The 24615-nt window shown below is 41.1% G+C and overlaps 1 long non-coding RNA gene across 7 annotated transcripts in view; it reads left to right on the top strand.

Annotated features, from left to right (window-relative positions):
- The window catches only part of LOC117139081, a 48326-nt gene that overhangs the window by 22468 nt on the left and 1243 nt on the right, over positions 1-24615 (top strand). For all 7 annotated transcript variants that reach the window (XR_004459356.1, XR_004459352.1, XR_004459357.1 and 4 more), the window contains exon 3: positions 6145-6166. This is a non-coding gene — a long non-coding RNA (uncharacterized LOC117139081). The remainder of the gene's footprint in view (positions 1-6144; positions 6167-24615) is intronic.

Below are 24615 nucleotides of genomic sequence, written 5' to 3'. Positions count from 1 at the left end.
TCAATTAACCTAAATTTTAGTCTTTGCGATTTTGGCACGGCCAATGACAGTCGTCGCCCTCGTCCCTTCCCCCTTCTTCACCACCCGCAGTCAGGATGCCGGAATCCGGATGTCATCCGAAGTCGTCGTATGTGCCAGCTGAAGTCGTCGGCGAATCAGATGCCCAACGAAGATGGAGCGTTTTCCAAACGGAAGCTGACAGCCACCATCGCAGGTGACTGGCTGGATAACTTTCTGATTAGTGTGAGAGCACTTTCCAGCTGTTGAGAGCTGCTGGCTGGCTTCTGCCAAAAGCTGGAGGGAATTGGCAAGGGAATTGATTTCAGCCAAGTCCACAGAAATCTCTTGCCATTTAAACGCTATAAATGAAGGAAAACATATGTTTTATTCTTGAAAATATTACTTCTGAAGTAAGGACTATTTTTGCAAGAATTAGTATTGTATTCTATTGTGTTGTATGACGTTTTTGATTTAATTAAATGAAAATGAGACTGATTGGGAAGATTAACGGAAAACATTAATGAACTTGTCTTTTGTAAATTAAAGCTATGTTCCTTCAGCAAAGTATGATCCTGGTTTTTATCTAAACCCCTCAAATTTTCCTTAACTTGTTTACCGAACGAGGCAAAATATTTTCCGGCAATATAGTTTGGTGTTAGTGGTCGATGAGTGTGGAAAAACAAGCTTCTAGTCCGTGCAATACAATATTATGTTGACCGCATTTATATGCGGGGGTAGAGATTCCTTGCCGACCTCTTCGTGGCTCTGACGACCCTTGACAATAATCATTTTCATTACTGTAAAATGTCAACAGTGTCAGCAAGTCCCCTCGAGCATCCTTCGCTGCGCTCTTCACTCCACTCGAGGCAGCAGGACATGTAGCTGAAATTTGATGATGCAGCAGCTCGAGCAGCAGGAGCAGCAGGACCAGAAAAACAGCAGCTGTGCCGAGGAAGGGGATCTATTCTCCATCGCATCCAAATCTAAAACAAACAACCGAACTGAGCTGCATTCTCAGATGAGTCGAGTTAAAACCCAGGACGAGTTCAACTGAACTCGGCTCTTTCAAGGCGAAACATTGACAACATCCTAGTAGGTGCGCCCCGGGGCGACATTTTGCAGCTACTTTTGCACCCCCGCATATCCTTTCTATGCCATATCCTTTGGCTATGGCCAAAAGAAGAAAAACGGATTGCACAAAAAAAAAAAAGAAAAGTGTAGCGACGTCTAGAAGACGTGCATTTGCTCAAGTGGAAATGAATTGAACTCGGGCAGCGGCAAAAGCAGCAGCAACAGCAGTAGCAGCAAAATGCAATCTCATTCTCTTGTCAACTTAACCTCGACTGCCAGGATGCCAGGATGATGGCATCGAGTCGTCGTCGATGACGCCCGGCTGTGCCCATTTGTTGTCCCTACCATTCCATTGTCGTCAGAGGAACAGCAGCCATTTGGAGCCGGCGGAGCACAGTGGGTCTCAAGTAAATGAGATATAAATGGGAAATTACCTTTAAATTAGCTAAGTGGTAGATTTCAACAAAGATTCTCTTCAAATGCTTTAACTGCTCTTTGTTTTTGGGAAAATTATCAAAACAAGCTCAAATTCACGGCGATTAAGAATAGCGAAGACAAAGCATTTTAAACTTTTAAAAAACTTACTCTAGCTGAACCCCAATAAGTATTAAAGCGGAAGAAGATTCATTATACCCCTACAATACTTTGTGACCACAACTTTTCTGAGTGCAAAAAAGAATTGAATTGTTCTGAAAGATGGCTCTATGATTTCTCAGCTCAATGGAATTTTATCTGCTTTTGATATATAGTATCTGTGTGCGACCGACCACTGTGTGACTATTGTTTGTGCGACTGCTGCTCGATTTTTTCTTTAAACAATGGCCCGAGCATTTTTGATTGTCAAATGTTTGCAGAGATAACATTTACTATAGCGGATTTTCACTGGAGCGTAGGAGATGGCATTCCGATGACAGAGCAGAGCAAAATGGAGCGGGTGCTGTAAGCGTTGCTAAGCTGCCACTGCTCCCCACACAATACATATATAGATATACTATATATATAGTTTATATACCGGAGGGTGATAGCATCAATTTGTAATGATCTTATAAGTGGTTGTATTGTGCCTTTGTCTGCTGGCATTCTTCCGTCCATACTTCCTTTGCGTCCTGTGTGCGGTTTATAAACAAATGTCTCGGAAAAGTTTCCGCCAGTCAATTAAACGGCAATTAGGGAGACTCCATTGTGTCAGCATTCAAGTCCCGGGAGTTAAGGAGCTCAGAAATCTGGATGGGAGTGAGCAGGAGGGTGTGTCAAGTTGACACTGCTCCGCATTTCAATTAAAAACCAATTTCCCTGCGGAAGTGCTTAATTATTGGATATTAGCCAAGAGCTTCACTCAGTCGAACACTCTTGACATCCGATTCGGCAAGCTGACAAACAATTTCCTGCAAGTGTTGATCTATAGCTGCTTCTGCCATTAATTGAATGCTCTCTGAATTTGGAAATTGGATTAATTTCGGTACAAGGATATAGAAGAAGGACATATTGTTGCCTACTTTTCTGCGCAACATCTAGACATTGCACTATGGGGCATTTGGCCTGTTTTTTTTGCAAAAATGTGTTTTTCACAAGTATGCAAAATTGAAGTATTTTAGTATTAATACATTGGAAATACGTTAGACTATTATGTTTTAGCCGGAAAAAGTAATTTTAACAGTGTACTGTTATAATAACAGCTGTTAAAGTCGGCTGTTGCGAGCATATACCAGGTGGCTGCAAAACGCGCAAAATTTAGCTTAACTTTCAAAGTGTTAAAATTTTAAAAGAAGATCGTAAAAGAGTAAAATTTGAAATAGATAATCAATATTCAGGTTTGTATTATGTATATATATTAATATATTGTTTATTGTGTGCGTCTATTTCTAACAATTTGTACATTTAGCAAGTGGTGTCAACATCAGAGAACTGCAAGGGTGGCACTTTTTTACCACTCGACTCACACCCTACAATTTTGTGTGCGGGTGCTACCCGCCACGCACATCGCGGGTACTTACAAACACACAGTATAAATCTGAACATGCAGACAAGACACCACGTTGTGCGCGCACCCGAATCAATACGGTGCTCTGCGTCGCGGGTGCCGATCACACACTGCCTAAAAAGGGATGAGTGAGAAAAACACTTATGGGTATACCGTTAAACACATGGGTGTTTCCAAAAATACTCGGGTGTTTCCAAAAATACTCGAGTGGTCTCGTAGGTAGTCGAGTCACAGACAAGATGCGTAACTCCATACGTTTTACACTCCATACGTTTACACACTATTCTTTCGGCGTGGCTCTAGACTTTGTCGAATACTTTGTAAAATATGCCCTTCATCTTATTATTATATATTATTATAATTATATATATTATATTATATTTTATTATATTATATATTATTAATATATATATATATATATGTAATTTAATTATTATATATATATATATATTATTATATATTATATATATTTTATTAAATATTATTATATATTATTAACGTTATTATTATTTAAATATAGATTATAGTAAAAATAATAGTAATAGTAATAATGCTAATAGCCGAATCTATGTACATAATGTCACAAAATTCATTTCAAAAAAGACTTTATGTAAGAGTATTTATCATTAGAGTATTCAGCTAGCGACGTGTGAAAAATTAATAAGGCAATGATTCGAAACGGGTGGCACCCATTGAGTCCATCAAAGAGCAAAGACATGAGCACAAAAATTTTCTTGGGTATTCCCTTTTACCCTTCATTTCTTATACCCGTCACGCTTCCTCCCATACAAATTTTAGGCGTACAAAAAATGACCAGAGAACTGCAGCCCGCATACAAAAAATGACGTGCGGCCGATCGTTGACTGTGCGTCCACTCACCCAAACGGTGATTGCGCAGCAGGCCTCGGGTGGTTTTTTTACTCGTAACAATAACACCACGTTGGTAAAACACTCGAGTATTTTGTGTTGCCGCAAGTAGGGTGTCAAAAAACACGGGGTGCCTAGAGTACCGAGTGTTTATCGGGTGGACGTAGAGTGCCAGTGGCGGGCTGCAGTTCTCTGGTCAACATGTAGCTGTTAGAAAAAAATTTCAACTTTGAATAGAGCTATAAAAATTTGTTCAAATTTGTTCAGTATGTGTTTATATCCATGTTGTAGTGTGTTCAATTCCTAACTCATATCAGGTAGTCTCTATGTGCGTTTTTTGCGGTTTTTTGAGAAATTTCATTTTTTAGGGAACAACATCTCGATTGCCAATGCTGCCCTGCTGGAAGTGTGGCGCAAGCAAAAGGGTGTTCGTCAAAAGGAAAATTCTTTTTGCACTTTTATTAGTGGGCATTTTTCTGATAGCAAGCTAGACTTTAATGAATGATTAACGAATAGTAATAATAACGAATGTTTTCAGTCAATCTTTTTCCGAAATTGGAGAAAATGCAATCGAAAAATATATGAAAGTTTTTTCAAAGTGGTTAGAAGATCACCTAGTCCTGAAGGTAAAAGAGAAAAATAAAAAGGAAAGGAAATTAGCTGGATGCCCGAAAACGTCATATTATTTTAAAAGTTTGAGTGGCCGAAGACAGCAAGTAGATGAACTCGTATGGGCGCAGAACCACAACGAACGTCTTTTGGGTCAAGCTGCAATGCTACCTGCACGGAAGCGCGGCCTGCTGGATCTTGCAGACATACTTAAAATTCTTTTTTTGAACCCAGCCAAGGCAAATATAAATAATATCCCATAATATCATCAATAAATATAAAGAGGCGCGTTCGAAAACATAAGCGACTATCTCTTCCACCAGAAGTCATTCAAAATTTGAATTTCAAATGTTAGCTTGCGAATTTGAACCTGACACCGATTCTTCAGACTCTATTGATTGTAAAGACGAAGACGATTATGAATTTGTATACAATATTGAAATAAAAATTTAACTTTAAAAATATAATATTAAAAAAAAAAATAAAAATAAAAAATTGGGGCGGAGTTGGGGGCACGCCCACTTTTCCAAAATATTCCTGGGGGCATATGTAACACATAAAAAAAAATTCATCCAAATATCTCCCATAGTTTAGGAGTTATTAATTTTTGTAAAAAAAACAGGCCAAATGCCCCATAGTGCATTGAGTGAACGTGTTGGTAATACTGCTCTGAATTTTACGCTAATTGAAATTGCAATCGAATTACCCGGCCAGTGAAACTGCGGTGAAACTACAGCATAAGGCATAAAGGCCAATGAAAATATAATCACATTTATGCAGTTTTTATGCCAGCAATGTAAATATTTTCGTAGTAAACATGTGAATGTGAATGGTGAATGGCGAATGGCGAGTGCTCATGCCGCGAATTACGAGTATGACTGGGCCGTCAACGACAGCCGTTGGCCATGGCTGAATAACCGCCATCATAACGTCACAAACGGAGCGATACACAGATGCAGATACAGTTGCATCAGATACAGATGCAGATACGGATATAGTGGCATACAGAGATACAGATCCAATGGTCCGACTGTCTGCGATGCGATGATGGTCCTGGCGCAATATCCTTTCGCTGTTGGCTGCCCTGCTCGGCCAGCACATTCAATAACATTTCGAGTTCATTGAATTTTCGCCAATTTCTTTCTGCTTCCCATTTTATATACCATGGCATGGACCATTTTCATGCCAACGTGGATATGGTGCATTAATGAGAGTGCAAATCGTAGCGTGAAATTTATGAAATCAAAGCCCCACTTACACACGCGACAGCAGGATGTGCATAAATGTATTTTTGATATAATTGCATTTTTCGCTCCAATGCCTCGTTGTCCACTGATTGCGTAATTTAATAGCCTTATCCCGGCTGAATAATTGGTTTTAGGTAATATTGACATGCGGACTTCAGCTGTTGCATTATTAATGCGAACCGAAGGGCGGCGTTTCCGCTTTTTGGCGGAAATCCACTTGAAATTCCCGTCACACATATCTATGTGTATATACTTCTATGATAAATGATATGGCCCAGCAGATGTGGGCTTGCTTGTGCTTTGTGCGTTGATGTCACGTCCTGATCATTAATTATGTGAACTTGTTTTTGCTCTTGTCTCTATTTGCAGTTCAGCGAGCAGGCGGATAAAGGTAAACAAACGAGGGAAACCCTTGGTATTTACAACCCGGGCGTGTTGAATTTGACAAGTGTAGCATATCGGCGGACAAGCATAATCTACCCACCAGGTTTTCTGGGCATGATTAGTCCAGGTGGAGACGGCGGCACTCCACTGACCAGTTGACCCGATGGCCTGCAGACCAACCCGCACGTAAGCCAGTGGCAAAGTAAAACTTTTAACGAAAACTGACAACCGCAGTGACCAAAGTGTCATAAATCCATAAATCCATAACCGAGCGTCAACAACATCAGCAAACAGTTTGTTGTACGACCTACGACATGTGACGGCGCTCAGGATTCTTTACACACAGAGAAAAGCCAGCAGCAAATAACGGTTTGATTTATCTTATCGATTTGGCTATAACGTTTTGGCCATAACCAAAAAAAAATAAGCGTTATCTTATCAGTTCGAACATTATGAAAGTGTTAATATGAAGAGCACATATTTTGGGGATATGCTGAAATCTCTGGGGATTTAACAAAATCAAATGTAGTGCCAATTGACTATGTCATATGCAAACAAGCAAGGAATATGAGTATTTGTAAGGCAATAAATAATGTATTTATTGTCCAAAGATAGCATATAGTTTAGGTACATTGCACTACATAACACTGTAATATCTGATAGAATCCTCCCTAAGGATAATTAGGGAATAATTCGAAATACTAGAGGTGTCTAGAACTAGGCTAGGCTAGGGGATACTAGGCTAACTATTTACTTTTTTTAATATTAATAATTAGTAATAAATATACTTTAGAGACAACAGATAAAGGCAATCCATTCTGAATAGTTCTTAGTCACTTGGAAATATTATATTTACTGGCCAAATTAGATGCAATTTCTCACAGTGCACACTCTAGACTCTCGTGGGAGTGTCAGCTTGGCGGCCAATGAACTAAATAACCCTCAATTGGGAAGATCGTCGGTGGGGCAGGGGAGGTCCGCAGACAGGCGGTACACGACATAGTGGCGTTCCAAAAAGCTCTCATGTCAACCGCAGTCAGCGGACTACTACTGGCAGACAAACATATTGACGACGATGGATCCGATGGTTGCCTGCCACTCGAATCTCGACTCGCGTCTGCCAGATAAAATGAAGTATATCACGGGCTGGAGTCGTTGTGTGTGTTAGGATGTTTGAACCACCGGGTTCATGTGCGTGTGTGTGGAAAAACAAAACACTTTTCAGTTGCACAAAAACAGCGACAACAACAGCAACAACAACAACTTACATGGGGGCGGAACAATATTGTTTGTGTCGAAGTTTATCGATAAGTTGTCGTCGCTGTAGCTCCCTGAAAATCGCATCAGCAGAATGACAAAAAAAAATAGAAAAAACAAGCACATTGGGGGGCATAAATTATACTTTCAGTCTACGTCGACGCGTGGCCATAAAAAATCATAAAAATATATTAAATTTATACGTAGTGCTTACACATAAGATCGCTATGAATTCATAAATTCTCGCCGAGCAGCCGCCGCCATGCTCACCCTCTTCCGCCTGTCCATCCTCCTGCTCATCCTCATCCGCATCCTCATCCGCATTCCCAGCCACAACCAAAACCGTGGCCACAACCACAGCATAACAACGGCATTGACAGTTAAATGAATGACTATGGGGGCAATGCCGTAGTCGATGGCTATGCCGATGCTATGGCCGGAATCGAGGAGCGTCCTCCTTGAGCTCCTTCGCCGTTCCTGCTGCGGTGCCTGTGCACTCAGAAAAATCGAACTTAATTGATGCACCTGAAATATGTGTAGCAAAGTCCTCGAACTATTATGATTATTGTTGAATTGTTTACAATTTCTATTTGTATCATAAACAACAGAATTAGCCGTATTTATAGAGATATTTGCTGATATCGTAGTATCTCTATCTTTATGTTTATGTATAGAGGTATAAATTTAACATATGCTGTATATGCTCTAGTTAAAGTTTTAAGAACTGAAGCCAAGACAAATGAATTCAACTTTTAATGAATCCAATAATACCCATTTCTTCGCTATAATGCTGATAACTTTTCAATTTGTTTTATTTACCTAAAAAAAAGTTAATTGATTTTAGCACGATGTTTTTTTAAGAGAGGATGTGTGGCTTCAGCTGCCGTATTGACTTATGAAAAAGGTCTAGAATTTTTTGCAGAGTGCCGACATGGATGTTCGTCCGCCTGTGGCTCGTGCTCCACCATCTTGTTTTGCTACGTTTTGTTTGCTTGGGTATAATTTATGCAAATCTGTTAAAGTTTTGCCGTCATCGGGAAAGTTGAGGCTGTCAGTGGCGGCGCTGCATAGTTTTATGCTCCTCCGCAATTGTTAGGGGGGAGCAAAGTGTATATTCAATTTGCGTTTTTCTCGCACGAGACTCTGGGAATTGAATTGAACACATCGAATCTGGTATTCTGATTTCGGTTTCTTCTTGTTTTGCCATGTGGTTCTGGGCGCAGAAATGGAAAACTAAACTAAACAAAGTTGTCTCAGCATAAAATGTTAAAGTTTATGATTTGCATTTGATGGAGTTGGTATTTGCATATAAGAAATGTTCAATAGCAGCTCTATGTCTTTATTTTCTGTTCTCTTAAAGTTGAACAAAGACTGCAAATAGGAAGGAATATTTCAATATAAATTTAAATTTAAGCCAGGGTAGCATATAGTCCATTCGATTTCCTTTTTAAGCCTCCTCTTCAGGAGTTTTTGTTGCCGTCATTAATGTAATAAATAAAATGGGATTCCCGTTGCCGCGAACCCATGCATATATAAGTGCGTACAATAGTTTAACCGTTTTATCCTTGTTGTTGTTGTTTTCGACGTTGACATCGGAGCAGTTTTTCTTCTATTCCGAAGAGGGTCTCCGGGGTCTTAGGGCAGTTTTTAATGTATTTATGCTGCTGGCAGTTGCTCGAGCTTATTGCCTTGCCGTACTTTTGCTGAATAGCTTCATATATATGCAAAGTTATGCGGTTTAACAGATAAGTCGGAAGTCGAAGTTTTATACCCAGCGAAACTAGCGCCTATGTAATGGCGGTCGGTCAGGATATCGGTACGGATGGCAATCGAATCCGAGTCCGAGTCCTAGGAAAACTTCAGCTTGATTTGCATGAAGAACAGATTGTGGTGTCCATGATCCATGGTATTTCCAACTATATATTCCAGTGGATGAATGGCCCTGCCTAGTTATTTATGTGCGGCCCATGGTCTTTGCGTTCCTTGCCGCACTTTTAATTTCACATGACAAACTGTTCCTTCCTCTGGTGCTCTGCTGTTCTGTTCCTCTGAAATGTGGGACAAACTTTGGCCCTGCTCTTTCGGGCAAACTTGTACCACGTTGCGTATACGCAACAAAGGAACTACCACACGCCCGCAGGGCTTGCATGAATACTAAGTGAAGGGCTAGTCTACTTCTCTCCCAAACCATCTGCCACTCTAGCTAATTCCAAATTATATTAAAAACTTTCGGCTGTGTGTTCCTTTGCCTGGCTTTCTTTCATTATCTGGCGGCCAACAAAGAAGAGCTCAGCTAAAACGGATGAATATGAAAAGGGGCTAACAAACTACGAGTATATAGCCAGTTCCGCCTGCAGGAATGAACTCCTCTCTCTCGCTCCCAAAAAAAGCGACCCAGCTTAAGGTCCAAGGCTATTTGCAGTGTGCGCTTGTTGCGCCCACAAAAAGTGGTGGGGATATCAGCTGAATTTCCCCATTTCGAGTGAAAACTATGACTTGGGAGCAAAGGCGTTTGTAATGCGACACTAATCTTTGGCATTAGTTGCACCGAAGTTCATTTGCCGACTGGCAAGTTGAGGTTGAGAAGTGCTATTAAACGCTTCGGTGCGTAATTGTATTTAATGTTTATGGTTCCCAAGATCACATACGGACAAACAAACGCACGGACATGGTCAAATGGATTAGAATACATTATACTTTATAGGATCGGAAGTGTTTCCTTTCTGTTACATACTTTTCAACCAATCGAGTAAACCCCTTTACTCTACTTTATACTCTACATTGAAGGGCACTAGCTGTATACTTAAATGCTTCATTAGGTTTTTAATTGGATTAATGCTAAACATCATTTCAATAACCATAAAGCCCTTTTTTTCGTTGCGAGTAAACAAAGCGACAAGCAAAAGCCTGGACTACGTGCCTTTCTGCGCATTGATTTTCCACCCATTTTCCAAGCCCTCTTGCGAGATTTTCCACCCATTCTGACCTGTCCACCACCTCCTCCTTCCTCCTCCACCCTGCTTTTCTTCTTCCCTGGCCGGCAGCACTTGACTGACCTCTTAAATTCGTTTAATGTTTAGTTAGGTCGAGCTTAGGCCCGTGCCCCGGCTGACAGGTTTCGCTGACCTGGTGGCTCACAAATTAATGGCCGGGCTGAAGTGCTCTAAATTTTGCAGGACCTCTCTTTTTTTCTATTCCTGGCGCACATTTCCCCTTAATGAGTTTCGGCCCTGCAGTTTTGTATTAAGTGTTCTCGAAATGTAATTATGCGATCTCTGGACGGTCCCTCGCCATTTTCCTCTTGTGTATATGGCAGTCATCTATATAGACATTTATTTAATAAACTCACATCCACGCCGGTGCCACGAAAAATGCAATTAAATACTTTCAGCTATTAAAATAAAAAACTTTTCCGAAAGGATGCGGAAAATCGCTGTGTGTGGGGTAAATTAACCCCCTCCCACCACGGATGCATTCCGCTCTGTTGCTGCAGTGGTCGCCCTGGTGTGACCTAATAAAAAAATTATGCCAAGCGAAAGTGAAGGAAATGGGAGCGGGCTTGACCCTGTGAAAATTTAAGAGCCGACGGCAGGGAAAATCGCAAGGAGCAGGGGAAAACGAACGAACTACTATGAAATGGCGGCAGCCATTGGCCGATATGCACACTCGGCACTTATGAGATATTAAGTTGAGAACTTTGCCCGATCTCATCCCATAACATTGGCCGACTTCTGTGTCTTTGCCGATGCAGAAGTAAAAGCAGCAGCAGCCTTTGCCTTTTATGCAGCCCAACTCAAGTTAAATTGAGCAAAATAATGCGGTCAATTTATAACGAGCAGGCTGCCGCACCACCAGGCAATTGTGGGTGTTGCAAAGAGAATGCAAGAAAACTATGTGCACAGGGAGAAAATAATATTAATATATATTAAAATTAAAATATATTTAAAAAAAATTTCCAGTATAATCCAATGGCTGCCGCAGATGTGCGGGTCAGAACACATTATATAAAAACACATACAAATTGTAATTTATGTTTAAAAACAGAACAAAATACTATGCTCAGAAACTTAAAATGTTGAATAGTAAATTGCTGGTGTTTAAAAGTACGCAACAATACTTTTACAATGCGTAACACGCTCGTTTGTATCTTAGATTATCTTAGACTTTAAACACAGCTTAATTTTTAATGTCTTAATTATTGATTTGAAGGTACCAATGATTTCATCGATAGCCTGTAAAGAATAGCATCGGAATATTTAGTTCATTTAAATTCATTTCTTTATGCCCCTTAAAGTATGGGATGATTTTGTCTGAATATGATTTTCTCTCAGTGTAATTTCGATGTGCATGCCGCCATTATTCCATGCTCAGGACCAGTGTCAGGCAGCTTAAACAAAAGGAAGTGCCCTGGCTGCTACTTTGTCAGTTTAACTTGTTGTTGGTCTAGCAGGAGATTCGTGTGGGTGGCAGACGAATGAGGAGGAACTGGCGGCGGAGGGCAGGACGAGCCCAGGACATCAGGGTTCCGACTGGCTGCGGATGTACGAACGCCGTTCGCCTTGCTGGTGTCATTTGGCTGTCTCTTTGGTGGCACGCAAGTTTGCAAAATTATGGCATCGAGCTGCCTGCAAGTCCACCGTCCATCGACCGCCCTCCAATTTATAAGGTTAAAGCGAAATTATGGCCAAATGGGCTGGCTGAGTTGACTGGTTGGCTGGGTTGGCTGGTATGGAACGTGACTGCAGGGGCGACCCGACCTGCTATTGAAAGTGCAAGTGACTTTCTACTGCTATTGGCAAATGACCCAATTTATGGACCGCATTCCGGTCAACGAAGCGAATCGTTTCGGCTTTTTGGGCGGGTGGCACACGGGCACAAAACACACACACTCACTCGCTCGTTTCCGCCATAAGGACATGGATTAATTTCGGGTTTCACTTTTTAATGAGTTTGCCGAACTATAAAAGGAGTGTGGAAAATTCCGAAACGAGCGATAAGGCCAACCAAATTGATGGCAAATTAGAGGAAATTCGATTGGCAATTGGAAATTACACAGAGGACGTGGGTCTGTGGGTCGTGAATTGGGGCTGAAGTTGTGCAAAGTGGGTCATGGAGCTTAATCGAAATCGGTTTGCTTACGAAAACCCCAACCTGGCTTCCCTTTTTCGCCTTTCGAGGAGCCTTAGTGCATCCAATCTGGCTTATCCGTTCCATAAGTCCGACTTTTCCCATGGAAAGAAAAACAAGGCTTTGTCTGACAAAAACAGAAGCCACAGAGAGCAAAGCACTCGAATGTAAGAAACTTTCGAACACGTTGTGCAGCTCAAATTAATTACGCATGAAATTGCAATTAATTGGTTTAAGAAGTTGGCAAGTTTATCTTAAAGTTTTTAGCCCACAGCAAAGAGTTTAAGTGCTCAGATAAACAAAAAGCACCAAAGTCCTGCGAAGGTGTGAGGATAAAAGGGGGGCTACAGATAGCCGGGAACCTAGTGAAACTGGCTGAAAGAGCAGGGAAATCTTGTGAAAGTAAAAACATCAACAAAAAGAGGAAAAACAAAGAAAGCGTGAGAGCGAAAGCGAGAGAGAGAGAGGCAACGAGGCTGTGCGAAAGAGACAGCTGAAACAATGGTGCAGGCAGCGCGGCAATAAAAATGGCGCACAAGTTCAGAACTCGAAGCACGTGAGTCGTCCGAGGACCTGAAATGTTTATTTGGGTCTGCCTCTGCCGTATGCACACCGATCTCTTTCCATATATATCTAGATATATATGCATATACATGTATGTGTGTAGGCCATATTCTGCAGCACGGGTAAAAACAAAAACACTAATAACAACAACAACAGATAACTGAGGCTGAGGCAACAGCAGCTCGGCACAACGACACTGTCACAGTAACCTAGATAGCTCCACAAAATTTCACCCAAAATGTGCCACTTTCGCTTTGACCCAGAGCCGTGGCAACGAAGGGCGGCCAGCCAGTCAGCCCTTCTGCCTTTCAGTTCAGTTCGGTTCGGTTCAGCTGCATTTGCAGCTGCAGCGCCTACCAGCGTTTGAGGGTCAATGTGGAGCACACTTGGGGAAAATTATAAGCGAATTGGTCAATAAATATGTGGGAGGGCGACAAGGAAACACTACGGCTTCCATTTCTATATATATATAAAGGTTTCTAAAAGTATGCAGCAATATCAGTACGGCTTCCATTTCACTTCGAAAACTGTCTACAAGTATGCAACAGTATAATATGAGTCTTTAAAGTTGATGGCTTCACTACGGCTTGAATGTAAATGATAAAGGTGTCTAAAAATATGCAGCGATGTATTTGAGATCTAGAAGCTAGAAACAATAACATCCATTAATAATAGATTATTAAAAATAGATAATAAATATAGTACCATACCTCTTACACATTTCTTGGTCTACAATATTCAATAAGAAATTAAAACCTTTACATTGGAGTTATAAATAACATTTAGTTTTAATTTACATTTAATAAGGTGACAGCATAATTCACTTAACTATAATTTTTCACCGTGATTTCGTAGAAAAGCAGGAGTTTTTGGGTGGTGGGCGGTTGACAAGACCAACGGGCCACCGTAAGTCGTATAAGAAATCATGCCTGAAATATTGCACTCGTATGTTGCGGTTAAAGTGCAGCAGCCTAGCCGGGAGGCCATGCAACCAAATTGCTTCCATGCGTCACACACACACACACACACACACACTGGTGACAATCCCCCGGGTGACAGTATGTGTGTGTGTGTGTGCGAGTGCGATAGTGTGGGTAAATGTGTAAAACATGCAACGCTGTCTTGTCTGGAACTTGCTGCCTTTACTGCCTGCTGCCCCTGACAAATGGTTTGATTTTAAGCTTAAGTCAACACACATGAACCCAGAGCAACAGTGATGCCCGAGACTCATTTTAAAATCTGGCAAAATCAGCTTAAATGCGGCTAGTTCTAGTAACTGCTTTTAAGATTTTAAAAGCTGTACTAAATATTGGTGGCAACCCTCAAAACACCTCTGCGTAAAAACACTTATAAAGCTACTGAAAATGTTGTGTTGCATAAACACAAAATATAACTTATTTTTCTCAAAACCATAGCTTACTGAAAACAATTATGTGCCTTTAAATAACATTATAAACTAATTTCGGTAGCAACCTTGAATATGCATGTAAAATATATGTAAATTTGACATACTTAAATAGTTAAATTGGCATTACTGTGACCCAACTTAACACCATGCCAACCAAAATGGTCACGCAGCGTTTTAAACACGCCACCTTGGGGAAATTTTCAAAATGACAACAATTTATTTAGACGTCGAGTGTGTGTTGGTGTGTGTGTGTGAGAGAGAGGCAGAAAGAGAGGGAGAGAGAGAGAGAAAGGTCGCGAATGTGTTTCTGTGGTCAGAAAGGATTGCAGCGGTCGGCCCATTGGCAAATATTTAACTTTGGCCGAATTCGCATTGTTGACATTCGCCGCTAACAAATTTCCATGTCAAAGGCGTGTGTTTACGCATAAATAGCTTTGCATAGAGGTCCTTTGAATTGGGTTTGGTTTCTTTTTTTTTTGCTCGTTTTTCTGGCCGCTAAAGAGATTCCCGAATTAATTATGCAAAATGTGACCTAATCCAACAATGGCAACGGGCAAAATTCCCCACATTTTCATGACTCTCGCTGACTTAACCTTTTCCGATGGCCTTATAAACGTGCTAAAAATAAACAATTTTAGCCAACATTGGGTTGGGTTCCATCGCATGTATTTCAAACATTTCGCCTTTAGCCCCGCGGCACTTGACGTGTAAATATTTTATGCCATTTTGGGCGACCCAAAAGGACTCGCTGCTTCAGCTCTTGATTTGAGTTTGGCAATTAGCGAAGGCTTTACGTCCTTTTCGCCCGTCCCTTTTACGGCCATCCCATTTTGTTGAAATGTATTAATCTAATGGCTTGATGGCTTTTGGTGGCTTGGCTGTGCTGTTAAACCAGTTTATTGGCTAATGCCATCGAATTGGAAATTTAGCCAGTTGTGAAAAACAGGGCCTTTTGTGTTTTATTTAACTTATTGGTGGGTCATTTCTTTCTTTAAAGGCTTGTCGTTCTCCAGTTTTATTTAAATTTCTACGTATACTTAATTTGCAGATTGCAGGCACACTTTGTTTGAAAATTGCTTCTTGTTTGAACGTTTGGATGTGTGACAAACATGTTTGTTGCCATAAGCTTCATGTAATTGCCAGTAAGTTCAAAGTAACTCGCAACCAAACGCCTTGACACTGAACCTTCGGAAGTCGGTAAAGGCCAAAGATCAACTTTGCACGCCATTCCAACTCACTTTCAATCCGCTGTCAATCGTCGCTCAGTGGTTCAAGATGTCATGTGTAGCACACCAAATTGCTTAAAAAGGCCCCAAGTTTGGGTCACGTCCATCCAACTTGAATCCCCCCGTGCATATATCAGTACCACACTGCGTATGAGTGTTTTCCCTTTGGTGGCCAAGAGCTCAAAGAATCGCAGTTCTCTTTGCACTTTGCCCACATCACTTTTGGTCACTCCCCCACATCCAGCCAGTCCGTCCGCACACACAAATGAGTCAACAGTTTGTGGCCATCGTGGGAAATTCTGGGGCGGCTACTCAAACACCATCCGGGTAGCTCCATAGTGGTAGTGATGGTAGTTGTAGTGGTGGTAGCCTGCGATTTTCCCAATTGGCTCGAGTCGACTTGACGCCTGAAAGTATGCAACGGAATCCAATGCAATGCAATGCGTTTGGAACCCGTCCAATGCATAAAAGTGGGTGGACTGGTTGGCGGTGGGTTGGGTTATTGCGCGTCCGCCAATGCAGTCGTGCTGAATTTATTGTGTTTGTTGTGCGAAATTAAATAAAAATTGAATTATGTTTATATCCGCCAGTTGCTGTTATTGTTGGCTCTATAATAGCGCGCTTTGTGTTTGCCTTCCTCGAGTGTGTCGCTCTGTCTGTCTGTCGGTCTGTCTGTCCAACTCTATAGCAATGTCTCCATGATCTCTGTCTGCTGTGTTCCCCCCTTCTCTTCTCGTCGTCTGTTTTTCATTTTGCATAATAAATTGCATTTTCCATGCCAGTGAGTCGCCGCCTCTCCATGCGGCGCTCTCTGTTTGTTCGGCTGAGTGTCGTCGCCGCCCAGCTTCTGCTTTTCCATCTCCTCCTGCAACTCCTCCTTCGGATCCCTTGGACCACGGATTTTCCAGCACCCTTCTCATTTTTCCAGCTCCCTGCAATGCATTGGAGTCGTATTTGCCGTGTGCTCCTCCTCCTCCAGCCATTGCTTTTCGCTACGCCCTGCTCTTTTTTTACATTGCCTGTGAACGCGATTTTGCATTAATCTCATTTCATTGCCCTGGCTTGTTCTACAAGCAACTTCAACCTTACCCCACCTTTGTTTTTTAATTTTTGCAGAAAAATGCAGAGAGAAATATATTTGTTTGTACAGCAAATAAAGCATTATTAAAACCTAAATGCTATCAACGCCTCAAAGCTTTGTATTTAATATCATAACACTTATATTTATCTTTCTATTAAAAACACACGTGGAGGTGGCATAACATTCACAAAAGTTTCTAAGGATAATTGAATTTTTAAATAATACCTTTGTATTTTTGATGTTTAAAGGTGACATAATAGACATTCTAGTCATTTAAAAACTATAATGCTTAGGCATTTTAGAACGCTTTTTCTCCGTGTCCTAGTCATTCTTTCCCGGAACCTTTCTAACTTCTTTTTTTTAATGCTCGTTCCTGTAAATCCGCTGGAGGTCCTTTAACCAGCATAACCCAGCTGATTCGTCCGGGGCACAGCTGCTTCCGCTTGTACGCGCTAAATCAATTTGCTGTTTAAGCTCTGCCAGCTGTCGGCGGTTGGAGCACCTTTTTGGCTTTCCCAACCAGCGTCAGTCAAAGGGAAAATGGGCGCCAAGACGTCTCTCTTCTGCTCGCATCCGCATCCGCATCCCTGGTGGTGTTCAACTGCTGCTCCGCTTTGGATTTTTCCCGGTTTTTACGTGCGTGCTGCCGTTAAGTGATTTTCATGAGTTTAACGAAGTGGTTTTCCACCGCCCCGCTGCTTCGCCACTCCTTGAAAACCAGTTGCCACAAAGGAAAAGAAGCCCACAAGAACAACAATAACAAACAACAAGGAGACGGGCTTGACGTTTTTGCCCCTTTTCTTTTTTTTTTTTGCCATTTTACATTTTGCCGGCTTGCGCCTTTGACTCATCGTGCACAAAAACCGAGCATGATGAGGCTGGGTATATTCGTTATTCGCCCTCACTCCCTATCGTGTATACCCTTTTTATTTCTGCTGGGTAAGCTCAACATGTTTGCAAAATGTAATTACGCATACACTTACGTTGATAAATTCAAGAAACGAAATCAACACGACACAAAAACCATTCAAATACCCTTGCAGAAGGAAAACTCTTTTAGGATCTTTATTATTTAATGATTGATTTGCAAAGTTAATGTTAATTCTTTTATACTTTTTCCCAAACTTTAAAATCAGGTTCAGGTTCAAAACTATTAGCTCGTCGAATTTTATTACAGATCCAATTGCCTACCACAGAATATTACGTATACGCCATGTGTATCCAAAAAGTAAAACAAGTTTAGGAACATAGTCTTTCACCTCTGAACCTCGACTTATGCGCTTGGTTAAAAAATAAATATAAAGCGCATACCACATTCGGTGCTCCAAAAAAGTAGCAAAACAATAGATTTTTGAGTGTTGCCACTTTGTTCTACAATTTTATTGCGCGAATTTCGAGCAAAAAACGCGGCAACAACAATAAAAGCCGCGCCAGCAACAGTGGCATCATAACAAATGGAGCTCCCTTCAAAGAGTTGCCCTTTTTGTCTGTTTACGTCACACGCCGCCACGCCCCTCTCGCCCCCTCAATGTGTGTGTGTGTGTGTGCGGTGTGTGTGTTGAAGTGTGTATGTGTGCGAGTTGTTTGATGCGCACATTTGAGCAATTTCAGCGGGCTTCTGCTGTTTGTTTATGCCGCTGCAAATGTGTTTGTGTGCGAGTGAGCGCGGCGCGTGTCAAAATTGGTTAAACGTGAGTGGCTTTCACTGTGCCACGCGATTGCTGCTGCTGTTGCCAAAAAAAAACCCAAAGCTTGGGTGGAGTTTTGGGGGCATGACCTGGGCCAAAGGTTAGCCCGCTGTCCGTTTAGGCAAATTAGCTGCGTAGCACGCCGCCAGTGGTTCTGCTCTCCTGCCCTCCATCGTGACTCCCTGGCTGAGTGACTGGGTCGTAAATCATGTCAGGACAGCAATGGCAGTGGAAAGTGGCTACAGGATCCTGGATCAGGACCTAGCTCAAGCTCCGCGCACCGGCTTAATCAAGCAAATGGGCAGCACAAATCGGGAGCTCGTTTATTTTAAGCTGCCTCATAAGCAAGTCTAATTTTCTGCCATTCCCGTGAGTTATCGTTTTGTGGTCTTCTCTACGGGGAAGTCAAGCCGCCAATGGAGGTTAAATGTAATGTTTTGGAAGAGCACTGGCTTAGTTGCTTGTTGAGTTTAGGAAGTATTAAAATTGTATACTTCGGACAATTTGCAGGAGTGCAGCTCGCTGTTTAGTTGGTAAAGCTACATTCAAGTAATAATCGTTCTTTACATAGAATCCTTCAAGGAGTTATTTAATATTTAATAGAAGAAGTCGCATTCTACATTTATTTAAAAAATATATCAATTGTGTATAAGTTGAATAACCTGTAACCGCGAAAGAAACAGCTTTAATACCATATCCCAAAACTTAAATTTCCCAGTCTAATCTGGATTTTATCGCATTAGTACCATTGGCTTTTCCATCCTAAACACTGACAACGAGATGCTCATTTCCAAATGTGTGCCATGACTTTCTCCATTCCACTTGCAAATGCAGATGTTGCTGATGTTGAAGCGGCAAAACAAAAGCTGTCAACAACAAGTTGCCGGACAATAGAAGCCGCTGTCCGCTGCACATGCTCCTCCGCAACGGTTGGGCTTTTGTGTGTGTTGGGAAAAGACCAGTAGCCAGTAGCAATCCGGCCATCCAACAATCCGGCAATCCAGCAATCCGACAATACGGCAGTGGCCAACTAGCAAACTAGCAGCCAGGCGAACAATCGCCTCGACTTCTATGGGGAACTCTTGACAAATAGCGCCTGGTTGGTCACAGCTGGTGGCGCAATCCGTCGGACAGATGTTCCTGTCATTCCGTGAGTCCCAGCGTCCGTGTGTCCCATGTCCGTATCCGTGTCTCCGAGTCCTTAGAGCGGCGTCTGTGTGAGTGAGTGCATCGTGGCGCTCATAAAACTAAATTTCTAAACAATCTGCGTTTGGCAATCTTATGGATTTCGCTGCCGCCGTTGGCGCTGCGCAACTTTATTGAAATGTTTGGCAGTTTTTCGTGTCCCCTTCAATTTGTGTCACACACACAGAGAAAGAGAGAGAGACAGTGGAGAAGGGAGAGCGAGACAGGCTGTCTGTGTTGCAATTTTGATTTTTGCAATTTTCGGTAGCATACTTTTTCGGGCCATGTGTGTCGTGCGCCATGTAAAAGCACAGTTCTCGATTATACACCGAATTTGGGGCCATAAACAATGATGACGAACAACCGCCGCCCATCATGATTACTTTCCCAAAGTATGCGTGTCTGCGACATTGGCAATTCATTTAATTTTCGATTGAAATTCAATTGGATCATAATTCAAATTTTCCACCACAACCACGAAAGTAGCCCACGGGATTTGGCCATTTGGCCATTTCATTTCCACCAGGAGCAGTCGAGCATAAGCGAGGCAATAACCAGAACTTTTGCACATCGATGCGATGCGAAATCGAAGATAAATAAATGCTTCGAATAAGCAATAATCCCTCCTAAAAAAAAAAAATGTAGGAAAATGCTGGAAGTCGTGCGCGATGGGCGTGGAATGAATAGATAAAGATAAGGCTGGGCAAAAAGGAAAGGGCCCGGTCAAAATAAACATTTGTACATAATATAAATCGTTTTGGGGTCTGTTTTCTTATCGGGGCAACTGTTTCGCATTTATACATCATAAGCAGTTTCACTGGGGCGTTTTTTCGGTGAATTGAATGCGGGTGGCAAATATGTTTTCCTCAAGGAACTGCCTTGTTTTCCTTTCTATTGGTGGGGTCATAAAGAATCTGTTATCTGTAATCAGGACCTGCCCCATTATATTCACATGAATAAGGTATTTTTTATTCGTTGCGATCAATAATATTCTACGGATTATAAACAACAAATTGTGCACTACAATCATGAAAATGAAATCTTTGTATTCTAAAAAGTAGGTAATAAATATAAAGTTCTAAAGGTGGACAAACTTAAAAATTTGAAAATAAATAAACAATCTGTTATATATGCCTGACACATTTTAACGATCAATATATCATTTGGATTATTAAGAACTACAAAACTAATGTATATTTGGAGGTGAATTACTACATTTTGTGAATATTTCAGCTGCAAGATAGGGAAATCTTATATAAAAGACAACTTTAAAAATGAGACTAGATCAAAATATAGCAATTTCTGAGCACTTTGCAAATTGTTTGCTCTGATGTTTTGTAGGGCAACAATTGCACAATACTTTGGCCAACACTTATAAGTGATTGTCATAATAATTGTCGTACTGGGCTAGGTTGTGGCTCAGTTCAAACTGTGCAAATCATAATCGCCCCATGGACTGCTGCACTGCATCTGTGCAAACATGGCAAATGGCAAAGCAAACGACAATTAATACTGCCCGCTGCAGTGGACGACGGTGGTCGCATTCAAGTCGACTTTCCACAAATAAAAATCAAATGCTGACTCAGTTCATCAGCAGGAACAGTTGAACAGTTTCTGCACACACTAACCAAATGAAAGCAAACCCAAAACAGAGCTCAACCTGAAGCAAAAATAGAAAAATACAAATAAAAATGGAAATGAAAATAGAAATAGAAACTGAAACAGGAACAAACTGAGAGAGGGAAACCAAACAACGAAGCGAAAGCATACAAAAATATACAAAAGCCCCAGCGAATGGCAAATAAAAAAACAAAACAAAAGTTGGCATCTGCCAAATGGACAGGAGTTTATAAATTAAACCAAAACAATGAGCAAAGATTAACAACAGTTACCGACACAAGCAACGTATAAAACTCACATTCCAATGATGACAATGGTGACCATAGTTTTGCTACTCTGGGTGCACACAACTAAAATATTTACCTAAAGTAAACATATGTTTGCAATTTTCATAGGAATTTTTAAAAATTCCATTTCCTACTTAACACATTAGCAACATTTAAAAAGTGTTAATCAAACCAGTTTAAAGAAATAAAAAAAAATCTTGATCTTAAACAAGAATTTTAAAATTACGTATAAAGCTGTTAGAAAGTATGCAACGAAATATGTGGTATGTAAAATACCGAACAATTAATACCAAAATACCAAATCAAGGTCTTCTTTTCTCTGAGTGTCTGTAATAAAATGTCAGAGAATCGCGGAGCAATCGTTGATGGCGACTTTCGGTTTGACTGTCACAGAGACGGCGACTTGACGTCCTCGGCGGCGTCGGCGACTGTAAATGTGACGGCAGCAATTACACGAACAGCGGCAAAGGGAAACGCTAAGGCAAACAGGACACACTCACACACTTGTGCCTTGCATGTGTGTGCGTGCGTTGCTTTGTTGCCGTAACGGAAATGGACGCCATGTCGGATGTTTGAGGAAATGTTCGTGTAGCTGTAACGGCAATGCCGAGAAAATGTGTTTGCGTGTGTTTGTGTTTCCCTTATGCTCTACAGAACCATATATGTGGTCTATTAGTTGGGCGACTGTTTAAAACCATTAAATTGTATTGACATTTGAAAGAGTAGGTTGAACGACATTGTCGAGCATCGGCGATTGTTATTGCCCAGCTGGCCGCTCTTTTGAAATCAAAACTAATTGGAATATGAGTTGGAAATTATGGTTGTGACATTATGTTTAATTGAAAGTTTCCAGGTCAACACGGGAGTAAACAAACAACTGCGTTATGAGTTACAAAATTGGCGTTTCTGCTTGTTGCATTATTGGAAAATAGTAAATTCGTTTTTATGATAAAACAAATCAAAATTGGTTCAGGTATTTACTCAATTGATTTTGATCAAATTCTAATTGAGGAAATTATGAAAAAAACTTTGCGGTCTCTATATGAAAATATTAAAAACTTAATAGTCGTTGTAAAATACGTTGGTATATTTTTTAAATTTCTAGTTCCAATATAACACAACTGCACTCATTCACCTGATGTTAATCCACACCTACAGTCCTGCATTTTCCTAATCTGGACTCGTCGTCATCCTCTGGAGTAAGCCAAAGTAACCAAACCGACTTCAAATACACACACTCACACTCACTATTCATATGCAGTCCGGCACTCATGCCTATGAGAATGTGTTTGCTGGTTTGTTCGTTTGTTCGTTTGCTGAACGAGTGGGCGAGTGCGAATGCAAGCGGGGCGTTTGCGTAAATGAATGATCGCAGTCGAGTAGAGTCGAACTGAGCCGCCTTTCATGGGGGACAGCCAGGGGCTCGACTTAAGCCGGCACTGAGAGAAAAAATCACATTGTAAAAAGTTCATCCGAAAGTTCGGAGTATTGAAGTGGTATGATTTCAAACTTAAATTATATGTAAATACCAAAAGTTAACTGATTTTAAAATTAATTTTTGTTAATAATAACTTTGTAGTTGGGTTCGATAAGGAATCAATTATGGATCCTAAGTATTCGATTATAATGTCTCAAATTTCATACCTTTTTCTAAATCTTTTATTTGCAATTCTACAAATATTACTATGATCACATAATATATCTACTATATCAAAAATTGCAAAAATCGAAAATAATGGCAAGTGTTTTTTATCGGTGTAGTCCCGCCGTGCACGCATGGCTGGCGGAGTACTTGCCACGCCCCCTCCGCCCCCCTCTTGAATGTTAAGTGTGCTCGCCATGCATGCGTATGAGTAACGATAGTGAGAGTGTGGGTGAGTGGGCTGAAGTGGGTGGTTTCAGTGGGTGGCGTGGGCGTGATAGTGGCAGTTGTGGCTACGATTGCCGTGGTGAAGGGGTGAAGGGGGTGAAGCGGGCCAGCGTCAAGAGCACTGATGTTCAAGGGTTTGATGTATTACAAAATACGTATACGCAACCGCAGCCTACAATTACAATGCCAAGTGTCGGTTAGGTATTTCTGGTTCACTCTCTCGCTCACTCACACTCACATCCGCCAAGTGAGTGCGAGTGTTGTGGGGTTTATGCGGAAGGATTTCAAGAACAAGTTCAAGAATTTATGTTATTGTAGAACCACTGAAATACTAAGTTATGGGCCAAATAAATTGTTTTTTTAAGCCTAATAAAATATTCAAATATTAATCAAGTATTTTATAGAAATCTTTTTTATATTTTTCCAGGTATTTTATAGAAGTCATTTTATAATTTTCTGACATACTGTATTCATGAATTCAGCATAAACATAGAACATTTCAGCGATTTGAGAAAAGTGATAGAATGTGCGTTAGTCGCTGCATTTTATTAAATACCAACACATGCTTTGCTTTGCTTTCTTTTGTTTGCAGATCACATTTTGATAGTATATATATATAATTACCAAACACTCTTTCACTTTCACTCTTTTGCCGACCCATTGAATTGCCGTAAGTGGCCATTTATTTACATATTTGCGCTGAGTGGCACACTTCAAAGTTGGCTCTTGTGTTTTGTTTTTGCTGTCGCTACTTTATGGTTATTGTTTTTTTTTCTTTTGCCATTGTTGTTGTCATTGTTGCTGGCACTTTGCGTCATTTCAGGCAATTTATGAGTTTATTGAACACACGCTTGTGTGCCTTTAATTGGCACTTCTTGGCGCATGTCATCAGCTGCTGCTAATGTTAATTGTGAGGGGGGAGGTAGATTCCCCTACCATGCCATGCCATACCATTTCCTTTCATCCTGGCGAAATGCATGCAAATAATCGCAGTCAGTATATATTAGAGCATTCGGTGGCGCGCTATAATTGCAACACAATTTGCATAAACATTTTCACCGCCCGAGAAATAGCCGAAATAGGCAACATCTGCGAACCCTGAGTCCCTTTTAAATGGGGCGGCGTGTGCCCAATTAACGCAAA

Source organism: Drosophila mauritiana, chromosome 3L, assembly GCF_004382145.1.
Source record: "Drosophila mauritiana strain mau12 chromosome 3L, ASM438214v1, whole genome shotgun sequence".
Taxonomy (NCBI): Eukaryota; Metazoa; Arthropoda; class Insecta; order Diptera; family Drosophilidae; genus Drosophila; species Drosophila mauritiana.
The sequence above is the reverse complement of the archived record's forward strand: the minus strand, read 5'-3'. Positions and strand labels throughout refer to the sequence as shown.